Consider the following 9065-nt stretch of genomic DNA (forward strand, 5'->3'; position numbering starts at 1 on the left):
TTTCAACTCCCTCCATAGATTTTCTATTGGGTTGAGATCTGGAGACTGACTAGGCCACCCCAGGACCTTGAAATGCTTCTTACCAAGCCACTCCTTCGTTGCCCATGAAGTGTGTTGGGATCATTGTCATGCTGAAAGACACAGCCACAATTCATCTTCACTGTCCTTGCTGATGGAAGGAGGTTTTCACTTAAAATCTAACAATACATTCATTCATTCATTCTTTGCTTTACACGGATCAGTTGCCCTGGTCCCTTTGAAGAAAAACACTGCCATGCTTCAGAGTTATGAAGCATGGGACAGTAGGTATGGTGTTATTTGGATGCGACTCAGCATTCCCTCTCCTCCGAACATGACAAGTTAAGTTTTTTCCCAAAAATTCTATTTTGGTTTCATCTGACTATGGGTCATTGACCCTATCCCCTTCTGTATCATCCAAATGCTCTCTAGTAAACTTCAGACGGGCCTGAACATGTGCTGACTTAAGCAAGGGGACATATCTGGCACTGCTGGATTTGAATCACTGGCAGCATAGTGTGTTGCTGATGGTAGCCTTTGATAGTTTGTCCCAGCGTCCCGCAGGTCATCCACTAGGTCCCCACACATGGTACTGGGATTTTTGCTCCCCGTTCTTGTGATCATTTTGACCCCACGGGGTGAGATCTTGCGTGGAGCCCCAGATCAAGGGAGATTATCAGTGGTTTTGTAGGTCTTCCATTTTCTAATAATTGCTCCCACAGCTGATTTCTTCACACCAAGTTGCTTACCCATTGCAGATTCAGTATTCCCAGCCTGGCGCAAGTCTACTATTTTGTTTCTGGTGTCCTTTGACAGCTCTTTGGTTTTGGCCATAGTGGAGTTTGAAGTGTGACTGTTTGAGGTTGTGGACAGGTGTCTTTTATTCTGATAACCAGCTCAAACAGGTGCCATTAATACAGGTAATGTGTGAAGGACCATGGCACCTCTTAAATAAGAAGTTACAGATCTGTGAGAGCCAGAAATTTTGCTTGTTTGTAGGTGACCAAATGCTTGTTTTCCTACATAATTTGCAAATAAAACAACTTCAATTTCCAGTTTCAGACTTGTAAGTCTATCTGACATTCTTTTCACCTCCAGAACATTCCTCACAAACTCCTCCTTCAAGACCACTACAACTCCATTTCTCTTCCTGTTAGTAGCATGATAGTTACTTAAAGCCTGCTCTTAGGCTTCTAGCCTTACTACCTTTCCACCTGGTCTCCTGGACACCATCCTAGTATATCCACCTTCCTTCTCTGCATCAACCAAAAGTAGACCAACTCTCTACTTTTTCCAGTCATAGTCCCAATATTCAAAGTACCTACTCTCAGTGCTAGACGCTTGCCTTTCTTCTTCTCTCTCTGCTTCAGAACACGCCTTCTCCTCTCCTTCTTTGACTTACAGTATCCCAGTTTCCATTGGCACCCTGTAGGTCATTGGTACCAATGACCTACAGTCTATCTGTTGTTAACCCGGGCCTCCACTGATCCGGTATGATCTGTTTATTAGGTTTGACTTACATGTTTGGTTCTGGCAAAGGTTTTACCCAGATGCTCACTGCATTTTTCTTGGCTTTATCTGGACTCTGGGACCGGCTCAGACACTGGCCGTGCCCTCCTTAGGTTTGCTCAGGGAGACATCAGACTGAGCTGCCCTGAGGCTGCATTATTTTTCATAGTATGCCAAAACTATTATTATTTGCATTAGTAGTAGTAGCAATCTAATGCTAATAACTGAAATAATAATACTATTCATAATCATAACAATGCTTGTTATTGCTATTATCACTAATATTAATGATAGTATTGGCATTTTTTTTGTAATTATTGTGAAAGTGAATGTTATCATTTTTGTTGTCAATATTTTTCATATCATACTAATAACTTTTATTAGCAGTAATATTTATAGTGGTGACATAGTGATAATAACTATTAGTTTTATTACTGATTTTGTCATTATGCTAATAATTTACTCCGCTAATAACTATTAATTCTAAACTACTAGTAATACTAGCATTTGTGTTATTATTATTTTCTTTGTATAAATACTATTTTCAGCACTGATATATTTTCTCATATTTAGAAAAAGATTATTTGTATTAAAGAGATAAAAGGAACCATTTTTTTAGACATGGCCTTGTTTCGAAATCCCATGCAATTGGCCTTTATCTGGTCTGTTCAAAGACTTAATGAGTCGCTGTTTCTCACTGGAATCCATCTCATAGCTGCAGCCAGTACCTGATGTAATAAAGAGGTAGAAGTGGCTAAGTCGGGGAAATGCGTTCATGGCTGCTCAGTGAGAAGATGAGGGAATTCAGACGTCACGGCTGAGCACCATCCTCATAGAGTCCATCCATCATTGCTGCCCTCCGCCTCTCTTCTGGCTATGTGAGTGATGGATCACCTGACGCTGTCTGATAGCTCAATGACAACGTATCGATCCGGGATCCTGGGACGATGAAGAACTTATGACCCGTTGTGTCCTAATAGAGGCTCTGAAGATCTTTATGCTAGAGGGTTTATGAGGAAAATAAAAACATCTCCAGGTACGTCAGTGAATGGAAGGTTAACGGTCTCGCTAACGGTCTAGTTAATGGTCTAGTTAATGGTCTAGTTAATGACGTGTTTTCCTCCAAATGAAATCCTTTCCCAGACCTCGCGCTTCCCTCTAAGCTAAAGTTAATGCTAAATCCATTTATCTACGTGCAGTTGGATTTTTGTCTTCTCTCTACTGCCTGGAACACCAATAGATGGGCTTGTATAAGGGTTGAGCAATTCATCAATTCATGAATTAATTCATGCATTGTTGCAGTCTCTGTACCACTTATCCTGCAGTCCGGGTTGCGAGGGGGGAGGGGAGCCTATCTCAGCTGTCATTGGACAAGAGGGTGGGTATCACCCTTGACCAATCACAGGGCCCTCATATAGAGACACACAGCCAGTCACCCTCTAATTCATACTCCATATAGAGATAGAGATATCCGACCATTTGTTCACTTACCCACAGCGAATGTAGAATGAATGAATGAATGAACATTGACGCTGGGCCAGTGGGCCAGTGATAGATGAGCTAACGTGTGCGATGTGATGTCTGTATTTATGGGAGAATTAATCGAAGGAGTTTTATAACACTGGTTTCCTGGTTCTCCTGTCTGCTGTCAGAAGGTGCATCAAGCATCTATATTTCCCACCGGGACATGAATTTACCAGATAAACATATTTCAAGACAAACGGAGATCAGAGGACTTAAGTAGCACTGACAGGATTTCTGCGAGACAAACTTTTTATCACACTCATGAGATGGCAAAGCGAGGCTGATTAAATTAATGTTTTATTCTGAGTGGAGCATTTTACCTTCATCTGAGAGAGATCTTAGCTGCCAGAGGGACGTCTCTTTGGAGGAGGAGCAGAGAGAGAGAGAGAGAGCGTCACTAGGGTGGAGCAGTGATGGAAACGGGATGAAGGGGGTTGAAAGCGTGGAGAGGAGCTAACATTGTGGTAAGAGCACGAGGTTCCCAGGCCAGGAGGCTGGTCTTGAAAGTCACAGCAGATTTTACTTCGACTACACTTCCCATGCAGAGCAGGTCTGGACCACATTCTTTAAGATGATCTACAGAAAAGCAGCTGCCCCTGGAGCAGGCACTTGGAGACAGCAGGCAGAGAACCACTCCCGGTGCAGAAATCTTGGACAGATCCCAGCTCAATGGGCCGCCTTCTGCCTCTACCAGTCTGGGGAAAAATCGAGATAGAGATAATGAGCTACTTGTATTCCAAGTATCTCTAACAGCTACATGCTAATAGTTGAAATGATACAGTTATAACTTTAAGATTCATTCAAGAAATAATGGTGAATGCTGTAGTAGATCAAGACACACCCCCTGGGAATCTGACAAATGAGAGAGCCCAGTGACTCTGATTAGAAGGTTACTTCCATGCACGGATGAAGGTACACATGTGCAGAGAGGGTAGAACAAGGTGCATCATGAAAATATCCCTCAGCAGAGTGAGTCTACGGCCATATCACCAGGGGCTAGGCTAATGCTAACTGTGGACCAGGTGGTGAGAAGTGCCTTCTGATAGAAGCAAAGACCTTCAAACACGTTTGTTTGACCTCTTTAATTTGTAATGTGTGGTTCTAAAGTCGGTCACAGTGGCTAGTTTAAGTGGGTTGGGGTGTGTGTGTGTGTGTGTGTGTGTGTGTGTGTGTGTGGTGAGATAAAAAAGTTGCTGGAGGGGAAAAAAAAGAGAACACTTTTATATGAAGCCTGCCAAATTACCGAAGTGGTGCTTTTACTTTGAAGGACATCGATTTCCCCTGGATGGTGGCTGCATAGAGCCGTCCCGTGTCTCAGTGCTCCAGGACAACCATCTCAGCAGACACAAACATGGGAGATCGAGAACAGAACAGCTCTCAGCATGTGGATTTTATGTTGTGAAGGCACAACGTCCCATGATGTAACTACTGACATCAACGGTGTAATTGATGACATTGTGCATCACAGAAAAAAACAGCCAAATCAAAAGACTTGAGGGAAAAAAGGATCTTCTTGAAGAAAACCTTGATACAGACAATTTTTCATATCATATTGTTTTAGTTGTAAATCAGTTGCCATGACGACGCCCTTGACACACCAAAATAGGTGGATGCCTTTATTCCCAGTGTGTCGCTCCTCATAAGGTCCACGGTCTAATGAATGAATCATCATTATGAGTTTATGATGTACGACAACATCAGATATTACTCCTGCCCAGTCAGCCACAGCATCACTCCTCTACAAGCATTTTGAAAGACGAAAAAAAGATGCTTTATAATCCAAAGGCAATAACAACAGCAAAATTAAAGATTTGTTCCAAGGAAGATCTCACATCCCGCCCACCTCGAAAAAATACAACAGCCCGGGCAGACCGCCTGTCACAAGCCAACCCAGGCTTGGAGGCTAATAGATGCATTTCACATGAATCACCGCAAAGTTGTCAAACCAAAGCTCAAACAGGTTTGGTGGAAAGGTGAAGAGGCGGCCGAGCAGTCGTCACAAACAGCCTCCATCCAGAAGGCTGCTGATCTCACTATGATTAGACTTTAACAAATCCATCCATCCATCCATCCATCATCCAAGCGTTATCATATGTTTTTACGCCTGGGTTCCATACATAAACAGGTGAGTTTCAAAGCTTTGCATCGCCACAGGAGGGTTCTTAATGAGTGTAGACTCAGCTGGCTGGTCAATGCAAAGCTACTCTTGAGAAATGTTGGGTGGTTGGAATTGGACAGACAGCTCTTTTTGATGCAGACGTGAATTCTCAACCTGACCAGATTCCCGTCTTTTTAGGGTTCAGTCCTCCAAGCTTGGCAGGTTCTAGGGTTTCTGCTCGGGTTTCTGCTCTTTAACAATTTTCTTGGGTCCCAGTCCTGGGTTCCACAGGCCTGGGTCTCAGCCTCAGCAGGGCGGGTGTCACAGAGCTGGGTCACCTCTTGCAGCTAACTCCCCCGTCCTGGATCACACTGAGGGAAACTAGACATAACATGGGTCACCAAGGCAATCGGTGACGCTCACCCTCCCCACCTGAAGTGTTATGTGTCAGGAAGCTACCTCCACGAGCTGTGAGACAAGAACATTGACTACAGGTTCCCCTCACTGGCCATGTTGCCACAGGTTGGGGCGTGGGAGGACAAGGACAGCCTACGACTAGCATTCAGAACCCCAAGCTTGACAACTTTTTACGCAACAGACAAAAAAGACCTTTACACAACTTGAGTCAAGGTTCTCAACCTGTGGCAGGTAAAGGACTAAAAGTGACAAAATTTCTTTGGACTGGACGCCCCTCCAAAGAGGAGCTGGACGAGCCACCACTGGAGAAGCGGGGAGGTGACCTCCAGTGGAGGATTGTGCATGGTAATATAGCCAAAAATATAATACGGGGCACAATTTGAGCCTGGGGTGATTGGAGACTGTTTATTTTGTTGACGCCCTGAAACATTGCCTCATTTATTTATTGAATGCCCCAGGCTGGTGCCACTGTTTAGTTTCTTGAAGGATTTATTCCTTGGTTTGAGCGTTACCTTTACCTTGCACTTATTCATTTCATGTCCAAGATATTCGAAGACCAGTCAGTTGTGCTGAACTTTTTACCTGGCGCTACAAAATCAGCTATTTGGCTGACCCAGAAGACGAAGGCCTGCGAACAAGGGAACAAGAGTCCAGTGACGGCCTTAAAAGCACTGATAAAGACTCACCTAAAAGTGGATTTTGATTTCTTTTCTTTAACCGGCAACTTGGAGGACTTTATTTCTACTTGGGCGATAGGAAGTGTTTGGTGTTCCGTAAACAACCATGGCATGTTGATGTTCTCACTCTGAGTTGATCCCCAGCCACCGAGCTGTACTGGGTATCTTTTGTTGTTCTTGTTGAATGTATACCTGTCAGATCCTAGCACTTGAAAAAAGGGAATTTTCAAACTCAGACTCTTCTTCCTCTTCTCTGCTGCTTTCGCCGTTGGCATTTCAGCACACCATGCAATACTGCCCCTCAGGACATCCAGTGGTACTGCTTTGTTTGCTGCATTTGGATACGCATCAACAAGCTCCCCGAGAATGTCAAGGATTACAGAGGAAGTGAAGGCAGAGGTCGGACAAAAGCTCCGGCCATATGAGGATTTAACGTTGGGATAAATGAGCCTTTACTCTCCTGGGGTCGACTCTCACCAGGAATAAGCCAGGAAATCATGCAGCACAGCACCAAACGGCCACTGGGCTCAGCTTAGCGCCCCCTGTGGTTGGATGAAGGTGGATCGGCAAGACTCAAGGCAGCACCTGGACCAACCTTTAAGGGATTTGGACACATTATGTGTGGAGGTGATGCCTGCTTTCTGCTTCCTGGAGCTACTGTGACAAATGTTTTGGATGAACAACTTGCACCCCATTGTCAAAGAAAGCCTCTGACGGGCTGGTTTCCCCCTGAAAGGAGGCCGTTAAACAAAACTGAGCCAAACAGTATCAGGTTTTTGGGGAAAACAATGCATCTTTCTCATATCAAATCCGATGAGGAGGAAAAGGACCATCAGCTGATGGCTCTTCACACCTCTGATGGGCTCCTGGCAGAAAAGGAGACCTTCTGCACAGCCAGCAAATCACGCTCAGAGATGCAGGAGCCTGCAGCAATGCTGACACCTGCAGAGGCTCCAATCAAACCTCATGTTATCAATGGGCTAAGAAGTTTGTCACATTGATGTGTTTTTGTGCACATTTGTGATGCATCTTGGTTCTTGTTTGTTTCCTCATATGTTCTCTGGCAAGGTCCCTCTCTTCCTAGATCCCTCCTTCTCTTTGGCCCCATCTTGATCAGACCGAATCTGCAGCCGGGTTCCATGTGGCCCAGCTGGTCCGGAACATTTGATCAGCCCATCACCCACAGTGGCAAAGTTCCCCGAGGGTTGTTCCTATGGTGGAGCTGTCACCTTGGCGCCTCCGACAGCGCCTCGGCTGCTGCAGTTGCCACCTTTGACGTGGATGGGAGGCCTGCGTCTGCTCACTGCATACCTTCTCTTTGGTTCTGGCCTGGACAGCTGTCACCACCTCCTGCGAGTCTGCTGACAGGCAGCATGCTGCGATCCCTGTCTCACGGCGGCGAGCAGTGGGCTTGATCTCGAACAAACCCACCACTGTAAGCTGGTAAGCTGGAAGGGTTATTTGATGGGCGCAGCAGGGCTGCAGCCTCTGGGGGAGGTGACAGAGGTGATGCAGCCTTTCTCAGACCTGTGCTCCTCCTCCATACTCACACCACACCCTTTGAGATGATCCTCACCTGAAGGCTGTCATCTGAACAGGGAGTGCACGTGCACGGTGCAGGCGTGCACATTCACCGTAAAGGCGAGCTTGAAGTGCTCATCGTTGTCGTCATGGCAGCAGTGGTTCTGGCAGTGCATTATGAGCTGGATGTAACCAGTGCTGTTGATCCAGCGGAGCTTCTCGAGATACGCGGAAGACGATTCTAAATCTTTCATGTCCTCGAGGCAGTTCTCCCGATTTTTTTCTCTCTCTCCTCACTATTAATAACATATGGTCTGCTAAGATCTCCCGCTGGCACGACGTCTCCTTTCTTATATTTAATCCTTTAAGGGACGCAGTCAATTAGATAGACTGTACATATTTAACAGAGACATTTTAGAATGGAGGACTGAGATCCCTGCGTCCCCATCCTGTCCGGGGGAGGGCGCAGGAATATCAAGGTTGCCGGCCGACACCACCATGACCTTAACAGTGAACCAGAAGGAATATCACCTCTTCCAGAGGTCTCATACACCTCCATTGCCCTGAGCCACAGATAATACAAAATGTATATTTACAGATGTTTTGGTTAGATGGTAATGTCTCCATAAAACTTATTCCCATTATCTTCAGGGTTCAGGCATAGATCAGTGACACCCCCCCCCCCATCTCCTTTGCTATTCATGTCTACTATGTTCCTCTGTCATTGGGAGGGGGAGGAGGCACAGGAAGCTGTTTTAGGGATATCACACTGGAGATATGGAGAAGATAAGAAAAACTGCTCCTTATTTAATATGGACAAAATTCACAAGCAATTCACAAAAAAGGTATTTATAATGGTCTAAGCCCCTGTTAAACTAGTGGGACCATAGTTCCTGAGGGAGGACACTCCAGATACTTCAGGGAATCTCCAGATATTTCAGTGAATCTACAGGTATCTCAATTATACTCCAAGTTTACTCCAAGTTGCCTTGTTACTGTAATATATTTAATGTCTGCCTCCTCTGTGTGGCTTGAAAACTCAGGAAATAACATCAAGTGTCTTTAAAAGCAAAGACAAAATGTTTGAGCTACTCTTTTAAAAAAAGGCTCAAAATACAATAAATAACAACAAAAATCTCTGGAATAAAATAATGACAGCAAACAATTCTCTTATTAGCTACATTTTCTAAACTTTATAAAATGTTATAAAACCTCTGAATATAAAACTTGTGTGTTAGAAAACCATTTTTATTTAAGTATATTGTCCTATCGCTTCAATGTTATGATGTCAGAAATCAAAC

The 9065-nt window shown here is 44.7% G+C and overlaps 1 pseudogene; it reads right to left on the reverse strand.

The window, feature by feature from the left end:
• Positions 1 to 400: 400 nt before the first annotated feature.
• LOC147233228 (uncharacterized) lies at positions 401 to 8018 on the reverse strand (annotated as a pseudogene).
• Positions 8019 to 9065: the final 1047 nt, after the last annotated feature.

The sequence above is a fragment of the Fistularia commersonii genome, chromosome 6 (assembly GCF_037954325.1).
Source record: "Fistularia commersonii isolate RoL2024-O1a breed Wild chromosome 6, RoL_Fcom_v1.0, whole genome shotgun sequence".
Classification (NCBI taxonomy): Eukaryota; Metazoa; Chordata; class Actinopteri; order Syngnathiformes; family Fistulariidae; genus Fistularia; species Fistularia commersonii.